The sequence below is a fragment of the Natator depressus genome, chromosome 5 (genome assembly GCF_965152275.1).
Source record: "Natator depressus isolate rNatDep1 chromosome 5, rNatDep2.hap1, whole genome shotgun sequence".
Taxonomy (NCBI): Eukaryota; Metazoa; Chordata; order Testudines; family Cheloniidae; genus Natator; species Natator depressus.
In genome coordinates, this window is record NC_134238.1 from 99,711,341 (window position 1) to 99,723,835 (window position 12,495).

Consider the following 12,495-nt stretch of genomic DNA (forward strand, 5'->3'; position numbering starts at 1 on the left):
GCTTGCAGCCTAGGTTGTCTGGCCCACTGGCACCACCCAGTCATGGGGAAGAAAGACTCCTGAGATCCTGATGCATGCCCAGTACAGCAGGTATTGTGCTGGATCCATTTGACCATCCATCTTCATGTGGGTTTTGTATTTGTTCCAGCAAACTAAGCAGTTGCTTGGGAGCCTGGAGTCCTCCTCTTTCTTGGTCCCTGTTCAGTTTTCCCTCAGGACAGTGGATTGTGCCAGAATACAGTGCTGACTCCTAGCCAAGAGAGGGCAGAGTCACTTCAGGAACTTCCCTCTAGTTCTCCCTTCCCCATTTTTAAGCTGCTTTTGCTTGACATGTTCTCAAGGAGCTGACTGAGGAGATATCTGAGCCATTAGCGATTACCTTTGAAAAGTCATGGAAGATGGGAGAGATTCCAGAAGACTGGAAAAGGGCAAATATAGTGCCCATCTATAAAAAGCGAAATAAGGACAAGACAGGGAATTACAGACCAGTCAGCTTAACTTCTGTACCCGGAATAAAAAGGAGTACTTGTGGCACCTTAGAGACTCACCAATTTATTTGAGCATAAGCTTTCGTGAGCTACAGCTCATTTCATCACGAAAGCTTATGCTCAGATAAATTGGTGAGTCTCTAAGGTGCCACAAGTACTCCTTTTTTTTGCGAATACAGACTAACGCGGCTGCTACTCTGAAACCTGTACCCGGAAAGATAATGGAGCAAATAATTAAGCAATCAATTTGCAAACATCTAGAAGATAATAAGGTGGTAAGTAACAGTCAGCCTGGATTTGTCAAGAACAAATTGTGTCAAACCAACCTTATAGCTTTCTTTGACAGGGTAACAAGCCTTGTGGATGGGGGGAAGCAGTAGACGTGATATATCCTAACTTTGGTAAAGCTTTTGATACTGTCTTGCATGCCCTTCTCATAAACAAACTAGGGAAATGCAACCTAGATGGAGCTACAATAAGATGGGTGCAAAACTGGTTGGAAAACCATTCCAGAGAGTACTTATCAGTGGTTCACAATCATGCCAGAAGGACATGACGGGTGTGGTCCCACAGGGATCAGTTCTGGTTCCGGTTCTGTTCTATATCTTCATCAGTTACTTAGATAATGATGTAGAGAGTACATTTACAAAGTTTGCAGATGATACCAAGCTGGGAGGGGTTGCAAGTGCTTTGGAGGATAGGGTTAATATTCAAAATGATCTGAAGAAATGGTCTGAAGTAAATAGGATGAAATTCAAGAAGGACAAATGCAAAATACTCCATTTAGGAAGGAAATGATCAGTTGCACACATACAAAATGGGAAATGACTGCCTCGAAAGGAGTACTGCAGAAAGGGATCGGGGGGGGGGGGGCATAATGGACCATAAGCTAACTATGAATCAACGGTGTAATGCTGTTGCAAAAAAAGCAAACATCCTTCTGGGATGTATTAGCAGGAATGTTGTAAGCAAGACAAGAGAAGTAATTCTTCCGCTCTACTCCGCGCTGATTAGGCCTCACCTGGAGTATTGTGTCCAGTTCTGGATGCCACATTTCAGGAAGGATGTGAACAAATTGGAGAGAGTCCAGAGAAGAGCACAAAAAAAAAAAAAAAGATTAAAGGTCTAGAAAACATGACCTGTGAGGGAAGATTGAAAAAATTGCATTTGTTCAGTTTTCAAAAACAACGAGGAGTCCTTGTGGCACCTTAGAGACTAACAAATTTATTTGGTCATAAGCTTTCATGGGCTAGAACCCACTTCATCAGATGCATGGAGTGGAAAATACAGGAACAGGTATAAATACATGAAAAGATTGGAGTTGCCTTACCAAGTTTGAGGTCAGTCTAATGAGACATTCAATTAACAGTAGGATATCAAGGGAGGAAAAATAACTTTTTTTCCCTGCCCCACTTGGTAAGGCAACTCCCATCTTTTCATGTGCTGTATATTTATACCTTCCTACTGTATTTTTCACTCCATGCATCTGATGAAGCGGGTTATAGCCCATGAAAGCTTATGCCCAAATAAATTTGTTAGTCTCTAAGGTGCCACAAGGACTCCTCGTTGTTTTTGCTGATACAGACTAACACAGCTACCACTCTGAAACATTTTCAAGTACATAAAAGGATGTTACAAGGAGGAGGGAGAAAATTTGTTTTTCTTAACCTCGGAGGACAGGACAAGAAGCAATGGGCTTAAACTGCAGCAAGGGAGGTTGAGGTTGGACCTTAGGATAAATTTCCTAAGTGAGCTGTAGCTCACGAAAGCTTATGCTCAAATAAATTGGCTAGTCTCTAAGGTGCCACAAGTACTCCTTTTCTTTTTGCTAAATGTCAGGGTGGTTAAGAACTGGAATAAATTGCCTAGGGAGGTTGTGGAATCTCCATCACTGGAGATTTTTAAGAGCAGGTTAGACAAACACCTGTCAGGAATGGTTTAGATAATATTTCATCCTGCCATGAGTGCAGAGGACTGGACTAGATGACCTCTCGAGGTCCATTCCAGTCCTATGATTCTATGTTTCTGAGTTCTCAGTGTACTGCTGAGCAATCTGTCCTGGGCTGCCTCTTCTCTTTCCATCCCTGATGTTGCTGCCCACCCACTGCTCCATAGTTAGACCCTTCCTGCTCAGACTCCCTTCCTGCATTCTCTGTGGCTTCTGCTAGCCAAACCTTCCATCACCTCCAAGAGATCTGCTTTACCATTCAGCACCTCCACATAGGCTGTATTCTAGTGCGAAAGGTCTCTGGTCATAGGCAGTTAAATCCGAATTTTCCAGATCCGGATTTTCCTGAGACTTTTGTGACTCAGAAGTCGTAGAACCTGAGCATGAGCAGGTTTCATATTCTGAACCTTTGCAGTCATTTGGCTCATACTCAACAAAGAGATTCAAGAATTTTTCCACTTCTATGGCCCTAAGAAGGGATACAGGCTCCAAGATGTTGAGGATCAATGGGGCCAAAGACCATATTAATCAAGTACACAAACAGCCTGCAGAATCACCTTTCTGGTTATCAGAGGACACACTGTGAGGGGTATGAACACCTCACAGGCAGGGAGGGCTGTGGCAGCAACTGAAACATGAGTGTTGACACTTGAACCTCTCCTATTTCTTCATCAACCACTGCTGGGCAGAGCTGTCACTCATGTTGCAAGAGGATTTAATCCAGATGCTGCTGCACTCTGTGCCTCAGGTAAACGGCATCTTCCCTTTTCTGTCCTACTGCTTGCCCCACTGGCTGTCTCTGTCCATTTCATTGTAGGATGTAGTAACCGTGGCCGCCTTCTTCTATCCTCCCTTCTGTATCTCCTGCCTCTTTTCTTACATATATGTTTGTTGGGTTTTTGATTAGCTGAGCCAGAAGGGGAGGTGCTAGGGTTTACAAATAAACTACTTTCTTTGCTTCCTTGCTTCCATTAGGTGAAGTCATAACTCTTTGTGTCTCTTCCATTGCAGGGTGAGAGAAGACCACGATACATTCAATTGCCAGTTAATAATTTCCCTGCTTTGATAAATTTTTCCATAGCTGACCTAGCCTAAAGCACTTTGTTATGAGAACATATTTTGAACAATCTATTTACATATTCCAGTGATACTGCTTTTTGGAGCTAGGTAGGAGTCGGACCAGAACATAATGTCCATTATACTGTGGCGCACACACAGACATATTCCAGCCGGCTGAGTTTTGGACGAGGAACAAAGTGCGGCAGAATTCTTAGCCTGGCTCTGACACTGTTGATGGGTAAGATAATTTATCTTGTGCCTCACGTTCTCTGTTAAAGGGGCTCAGAATGCCAACCTCATAGGTTTGTTGGGAGTATTAATTAGTTATTGCATTATTATTATTTTATCAATTAACTGTTTGATCTATGGGTCCACATACCTGAGATGATGTGAACAGAATTCTGCTCAGCTTGAAGATCGCAAATTATTTTGTCACACAGCCTGATACTATGCGTGCTGGAGAAGAATGACCCACAAGGAGCACATGTAGGAATCCTGCAGCCCTCAAAGGAATCAAAGGGTCTGTTTGGAAAACCACAGCTTGAAGGAATAGATTTCTATGATAACTTGTTCCAGACCTGGATAGCTGGTGCCTTAATATGCATTGGATATTCAAGGACACCATTCATACAGTGTCAGGTGCCTTTCAGTATACCCTCTCTGTTGCTGCTTTATTTTATCTACTGTTGTACTTGGCCCTCCAAATTATCTGCTATGTAGCACTTTCTCTCACATCTAAATGTGACAGTTCAGACAGTAGGTGTTATATCCTCCTACCAACAGATGGAGATAAGAAAACAAACACACATTATGACTAGGATGGCTCCCCAATATGTCAGCATCTTTCTGGGCCACGTTGAGGAAGAATCTCTGGAAAAATGTACCACAAAGCCAACAATATACCTGACGTACATTTGATGATATTTTCATCTTCTGGACAGATTATTTAAACTTCCTCTTAGTTTCTTCAACTTCAACAACCCCCACCCCTCCATGAAACTCTTTCTAAAACATTCCAGAATCAACTTCCTGGACACCATGATTAGCTTCAATAATGGAACCTTACAAATGACTACTTACAAAAATAGCCATGGATCACAACACTTAACTTCACAGATCCAGCAATCACCCCAGACATACCAAAAAATCTGTTATCTATAGCCAGGCATTCAGCTACCACAGAATATGCTCCATAAAGAATGTCCAAGATACACACCTTACACACTTAAAATCACCTGGACGCTAAAAACCATGGACTTAACAGAGACACTGATCTTTATGGCTCATTATAACAATTTGTAACCTACTGCCTGCTAACACTTAGTGCCCACTTATTTTAAGTGGTCCCGTATGGTATGTGTGAACCCCTTATGCTTGAAAAACTCTCCCACTATGTTCTTAGATTAGGTATACTGGTTGCCTTCTTAAGACCTGAGGAAGAGCTCTGTGAAACTCTAAAGCAGGCATAGGCAACCTATGGCACGCATGCCGAAGGCAGCACGCGAGCTGGTTTTCAGTGGCACTCACACTGTCCGGGTCCTGGCCACCGGTCCCAGGGGCTCCGCTGCTGGCCTGGGGTACCAGCCACTGGCCCCCTGCCAGCTGAGGTTCTGTCCGCCAGCCCCGCTCAACCTGCTGACGGCCCCGGGTCCTGGCCACTGGTCCTGGGGGCTCCGCTGCCAGCCAGGGGTACCGGCTGCCAGCCCCCTGCCAGCCGGGGTTCTGCCACATGGAACAGTGCACTGCATTTGACGTTGAGATTAGAATGTACATCCAAGAACTGGAATCAGAATTTTCTGACAGATTTCAAAATTTCCAGCGATTTGGCCCAATGCTTTCTTTTCTAATTAAACCTGAAAAGTTCAACGAAAGCGACTTGGATTTGTCTGTCTTTCAGTGGATGGGTGTTGAAGATTTCGAAATGCAGCTCATTCAGTTAAAAAGCTCAGAATTGTAGGCATCAAAGTTTGGAGATCTGCGGAGTGCACTTGAAGCTACCGAGAGAGATCACGAGGCCTCTATTCTGACCTGCTGGACGTCCCTGCCAATGAAATTTAATCGTTTGAAGAAAATTGTGTTTGCAATGCTTTCAGCATTTGGATCCACATACCTGTGTGAACAGGTATTTTCACACATGAAATCTGTCCTCTGTCCCTCTTGCAGCCAGTTAACAACTGATCACTCAGAAGCCTGTGTGCAGCTTAAAGTATACAAATACGTGCCAGACATTGGAAATTCGGCAAGGAAAAGCAAGGGCAAGGATCACACTAAACTGATAAGATCTGCATTTTAATTTAATTTTAAATGAAGCTCCTTAAACATTTTAAATACCTTATTTACCTTACATACAACAATAGTTTAGTTATATATTATAGACTTGTAGAAAGATACCTTCTAAAAACATTAAAATGTATTACGGCGCACGAAACCTTAAATTAGAGTGAATAAATGGAGTCTCGGCACACCACTTCTGAAAGGTTGCCGACCCCTGAGCTATATTTATCATAACTGGGGTGGGGATGGGGAGGAGTAAATCCAACATCCCATGGAACAGGCAGATCAGGTAGCACATGCTGTTGGATAGCCCAGCATGAATTCCAAAGCCTGTGGGACTCCAAGCTGAGAGACTGGCGGATAAAATTAATGCAAAATAAAATCTAGGGACATGTTTATTCAGGTGTTAGTAGTGTGTGCATAGATTACTGAAAAGAAAAAAAATGCAGACAATGTATTTGCTTGTGTAAGATGCCAGACTGACTTGAAATCTTGTTTATACACTGGCAAATACAGCCCAGGTAGTCAAGAAACCAGCTTCTCCATGTCACTTTACAAAAGAGTCTGAAATCTGACCAGGAGAAACCACACCCATAGGATAAAAGAGTAGAACATCCTTTGTGCCCCTTCAGCCTCTGGTCTTTTTAGACTGCTAAGGCTGTCTCAATCAGTGGTCAGGATACTTGTTCGCTAGAAGCTGCAATTATGCTGCAAGTTAGGTCATGATAAAACAGGTATCTGGTGGGACCAACTCTTGTCTGCGATGCCTGAGCTCAACTTTTATCCCTTCTAACTTGAGCTAAATTTGAACTGGCAACCTATAGGTCATGGATTTCATAGCTTATTGCCAATCCTCTGAGCTACCTAGTCTCCTGTTTTAGTATTTACTGAACAATGGTTTTCTCCAGTTCTCAGCCTAATGGCTGCTTCCACACTGACATCACTAGTAATGTTGCATGGCAGAGTCTGGACTTCAACAACACAACTGGAAAGACTTCTGCAGTACTGGCAGCAATAAGAATTAGATCTAATGGCAGGCTTGAGAGAGATCAACGGAGGGCTGCTTAAGCTAATGTTGGAAAAGAAGAAAGATGGAATACTGTGATGGGTTGGATCACAGAAAACCCCTTGGGAACTGCCAACTGATGTGTTGAGACTACTTTCCAGGTTTGTTTTCCCTGACAGCGTGGGACTTCAGTGCCCTGCCTGGTTTGAGCCAGACATGCTAGCTGGCTGCAAACCCAGACCCAGGTCTGAACCACATCTCCTAACAGCTGCAGGCTTAACTGAAAGCGGTTTAGGAAGTGTTCCTGTCTCTAACACTCAGATGCCCAGCTCCCAGTGGGGTCCAAACCCCAAGTAAATCCATTTTACCCTGTATAAAGCTTATACAGCGTAAACTCATAAATTGTTCATCCTCTATAACACTGATAGAGAGAGATGCACAGCTGTTTGCCCCTCCCCACCCCCCAGGTATTACTACATATGCTGGGTTAATTAATAAATAAAAAGTGATTTTATTAAATACAAAAAGTAGGATTTAAGTAGTTCCAAGTAGTAACACAACAAAGTGAATTACCAAGCAAAATAAAATAGAACACGTAAGTCTATGCCTAATATAGTAAGAAAACTGAATACAGATAAAACCTCACCCTCAGAGGTGTTCCAGTAAGCTTCCTTTTACAGACTAGACTCCTTCTAGTCTGGGTACAGCAATCACACACACCCCCATGGTTACTGTCCTTTGTTCCAGTTTCTTTCCGTTATTCTTTGGGGGAGGAGAGGCTATCTCTTGAGCCAGCTGAAAACGAAATGGAGGGTGTGTCGGTACCCCCCATAAGGCTTTACAGAAATATACATATGAATGTATATATGACATAACTAGAATGTGTTTTATGTTACATATGCCACGTAACATATCTCTGTAAAGGTTATGATCTACTGAATCTATTCATCCTATTTGTATGCATGTATCATTTTTGTATTCAAAGTTATGAATATTGGCTGTATGCTTGTTTGATTCTAAGTAGGTATTAGTGAAGCAGTTGGTCAGCTTCCTGAGAAAAGACGATTCTCAGTAAGTGCCCAATCAAGAAGCCCTTAAGCCAACAATGAACTTGGAGATGCCAATCCACATCTGGGCTTTCCCAGGAATGTGGCTTGGCTGGTAAGGAACTCAGTCATGCATGGGCATGTGACTTGCCCAGGTGACGACTCCAAAACTCCATTCTGTAGCTGGACTTTGCATAGGAGAGAAGAGGGGGTCTCCACCTCTTAAACCCCTTGGAGATCCCTCCATTTTGTCTTCAGCTGGCTAAAGAGAGAGCCTCTCCACCCCCAAGGATACCTGAAAGAAACTGGAACAAAGGACAGTAACTACAGGGGGTGTGAGTGATTGCTGGACCCAGACTAAAAGGAAACTAGTCTGTAAAAGGAAGCTTACTGGGTGAGGATTTTATCTGTATTCAGTTTTATTACTGTACTAGACTTAGACTTGCGTGTTTTATTTTAGTTTGCTTGGTAATTCACTTTGTTCTGTCTGTTACTACATGGAACCACTAAAATCCCACTTTCTGTATTTAATAAAATCACTTTTTACTTATTAATTAACCCAGAATATGTATTAATACCTGGGGTGGGGGGCAAACAGCTGTGCATATCTCTCTATCAGTGTTATAGAGGGTGAACAATTTATGAGTTTACCCTTTATACAGGGTAAAACAGATTTATTTGGGGTTCAGACCCCATTGGGAATTGGGCATCTGAGTGTTAAAGGCAGGAAAACTTCTTAAGTTACTTTCAGCTAAGTCTGCAGCTTTGGGGCACGTGATTCAGGCCCTCGGTCTGTGTTGGAGCAGACTGGTGTGTCTGGCTCAGCAAGACAGGGTGCTGGAGTCTCAAGCTGGCAGAGAAAGCAGGGGCAGAAGTAGTCATGCACATCAGGTGGCAGCCCCAAGGGGGTTTCTGTGATCCAACCTGTCACAGAAGGGTTTCCCAGGGGTTTAAATCGACTTACTCTTGTGGGTGGACACCCCTTCCTCCCCCTGTGTAGAATCCCAGCTACAAAATGGAGTTTTGGAGTCACATGGGCAAGTCACATGTCCATGAATGACTCAGAACTTACAGGTAGCAGCCATGGTTCACATGCTACCTTGAACGTCCTCAAGTAGACTTCTTATGTGGATTGGAGCCTTCCAAGATCCATTGTCTGTTAAGTGTTTCTTGATTGGGCACTTAACTTGCAAATTCCTTTCTAAAGAAGCTCCCCAAATGCCTTACTAAGGCTACTTAAAATCAAACCAGTACACAGCCAATATTCATAACTTTGAATACAAAAATGATACATGCATACAAATAGGATGAATAGATTCAGTAGATCATAACCTTTACAGATATATGTTACATGACATATGTAGCATAAAACATATTCTATTTATGTCATATATATATTCATAAGCATATTTCCATAAAGCCTTATGGGGTGAATACACAGAATACATTCAAATCCTTTCTGAAAATGTACTTCTTCCATGAAGCCCACCAACTATAGTCCTCCAACATATGTACTATAACATTAAAGAGGATTTCTGCAACTTTTAGACATTGCTATAGCTGAATCTGTGATTTACACTTTTATGTTAAACTTTTGAACCTTTGTCAGGTTTGCACAGTGGTCTTAGACAAACAACACAGCAGAATTGTCTACCTATCAAGATGTAGAAGTGGAGCTACTAGTTCTTTGAATCACATCACATCTGAGCAGCTATGCCAGGTATGGTTTTTTTTCTTTCTTTGGGATTTATCATTTGTTTATAGCCCCAGATATAAAGCTTTTAAACCAACTGTGTTTACACAAGGTTCAGACTTTTGGCCTAACTCAATTCTAACAGTTTGGCCAGCCAAACCATGCCAGAGCTCTACTCCAAAACACAGTTCTGACTAACCCAAAACCTTACTGAACACTCACCCAGCATTGGAGGTCGTTCATATCAGGATCCATATTTTGCAATTGGCTTCTGTTTCTGAAATAGGCTGGTCCAAAACTCTAGTTCTGCACATGTCCAAAGTTTGTTCAACATTTGAAAGCATTAACAGGATTTTTCAGAGGGTTACAAAAAGCATTCATGGAAAAGCACTGCTCTCCGGCCACTTTTGGAAGGAACAAAATGAGGAAATTATTATAATTTTGACAGGAAAATATAAACTACATTTCGTACATAGAAAGCTGGCTTACTTGTTTGCCTAAAGATACTTTAAGATTCCCCTTCTCATGTCTACTAGATTATAGAATCATTCTGCTGCATCGTGGATCTCTTTTAAGGAGATATAGTCCTTTTTTGGTTCCCCTTTCATTTTTTTCTCCCACCCATTGCTCTCCTTTAATTTCCTTTCTCAGGCTCCCATATACTTTTTACAAATGTCAAAATATTGGTTAATGCTGTTTATTGATCTGCTTTCCTCTCTCAGCTGTATGAGCCAGTTGGTGAGGTAACAAGGAGCTGGTTCAGTGTGTCAGGTTTTCCCAAGGAGCCAGAAATTCTTTGCGGCTCCATAGCCCAGGATGATCTGATACAAAGATCAATAGGGTAGACAGTTCAGTTTCTTAATGCAATAATATTAAAGCCCTGAAGTCAGCTTACTAGGCACTATCAGCAGTGAAGAGAAAATAGTAGAATCATGGCAGAACTGCAAAAACATGAAGGGAATGAACACTAGAAAATGTGGAATAAACCACAAGTGTCAGCCTGTGAGCAAAGAAAAGATATTTACATTTCAGTTACTTTATATGCACTGGAAAACAACCAAGATGTTTTCTGTCACCCCCCCGTGAGCATTTCACTTGTATGTTTTACCCACTTCCCTCACCCTTCATCTGTTTTTTATCTGTTTTATGTTGTGCATTCTGCAGACCAGGGAGTGTTTCTTCTGACATGTTTGTACGGCACTTAGCACTGGGGGGGCACTCCCGATTGGGCGTTACCATAATATAAATAATAAACACTAGAAACACATTTTACCTGCAGTTAGCTGCCATTGACTCGCTGGGGCAGGGACTCTCTTTTTGTTTTGCATTTGTACAGCACCTAGCACAATGGAATCTTGATCCTTATTAGGGCTTGTAGGTGCTATAGTAATACAAATAACTGCCATTTGCAAATCTCCCCTACAACGTATAACAAAACATCCTAACTAAAGCCCTTCTCTGGAAGCTCCCTTGTATGCTACATATGTCATGTAACATACTGTTCCATTTTCTTTATCCCATTACTGAGTTCTGTGCGCGTGCGCACACCCCTGCAGTGGTAATTGAGTCATTTCTTACTGTTTGAGTGCGTGAAAGTATGATAGCGTAATCTGAATCCCAGTATACCTCAGCACCTGGAAACAGCAATAACCTCAACAAGAGATTAAATAAATAATTGGTATTGTGTAAGAAGGCATTTGATTAGCTGAAAAGGATTCCCACTCTGCTGATATCCAGTATAACATTTAGAGGTTGGAACTCTTTTTCTCCTTTTAAATCATTAAACTCATAATAAACCTCAGTATGTGTGTTTTCATTTTCCTCACCTCTGAACATATGGTACTACTGAGTCTTGGTATTGCAGGTGTGGCATTGGAGGTGTTGGCTGTCTAAAATCAGCAAGGAAGGAAAGGAAGACAGCAGTCTGTTCTAAGTATAAAGAAAGGGAGACTTTATTTAAAAACCTTATTAATTTGGTTTATAAAGTTCCAGTAACAAAAGATAGATACAGGAACTCCTCACTTAAAGTCATCGTGGTTAACGTTGTTTTGTTGTTACGTTGGTGATCAATTAGGGAACATGCTCGTTTAAAATTGTGCAATGCTCCCTTCTAACGTCATTTGGCAGCTGCCTGCTTTGTCCACTGCTTTCAGGACGAGCAGCCTTTTGCAACTAGCCGGTGGGTGGTTGGAACCAGGGTGGACCAGCAGCCCCACTATCAGCTCCCCGCTCCCTTAAGTTCCCCCCACTGCCAGTGCTGCTTCTGCCCTCTACCTTGGAGCTGCTCCCTGAGACTCCTGCTTGCTGTGTGGGGGGGAGGGGAAGGAACTACCACTAACAACCACCCCTGTAAACCAGAACAACAAAGCAGAGTTGACACAAACAAAACACAAAGAAATAGTGGGCCGTTTCCATGCCTCAATGAGAAGTTCCAGTGCTTCATTATTGTCACTAGCTGGTGCAGAATGAGGATATAAATATCAACACTCCCAAGCCTTTGCTTTCTCATTCGTGACTTAAAATGGAGATCCCCAGTGAACAGTGCTGACTTCTTCTGGGTTCAAAGAAAACTGAGGCAAGATAAGGAAGTGCCCAGGTCTCTACTTTTTGAAATAAGAAGAGAAAGGAGGAAATACACTCTGTGTGCATCCTGCATTTGGGGTCTCCTTCCCTTTTTTAACTTGGGACTTTTTACAATTAAAATACTTTTTGACATTAAGCCTTTCATAGCTCTCTCCCTTGGGCACTCACATCCTCAGTGGTGGTTTGCTCTTGTTGGAGTAATTATAATTAAGAGTCCAGAAGTAAGGGAAGACAAAACTGAGTTTAATAAGTTTAATTGAACTGCACAGGCGGGAGGGTATTTGAGTTTCAAGAGAAAGTAAACTCCCCACAGGATATCATGTGTCAACACATTACACCAGTGAAACAAGCAGGAAGTAATTATGCATTATAGAATTTGTGATAACGAACTCTCATTG

General features: G+C 42.2%; 1 long non-coding RNA gene across 2 annotated transcripts in view; it reads right to left on the reverse strand.

Moving 5' to 3' along the window:
• LOC141988248 (uncharacterized) overlaps positions 1-12,495 on the reverse strand; it is a 54,082-nt gene that overhangs the window by 9,400 nt on the left and 32,187 nt on the right. Inside the window, exon 1 of one of the 2 annotated variants that reach the window (XR_012639712.1) lies at positions 9,737-9,863. The exons of the other annotated variant lie outside the window; for it this stretch is intronic. This is a non-coding gene — a long non-coding RNA (uncharacterized LOC141988248). Of the gene's footprint in view, positions 1-9,736; positions 9,864-12,495 lie in introns of those variants that run through there. 2 annotated transcript variants of the gene reach the window in all.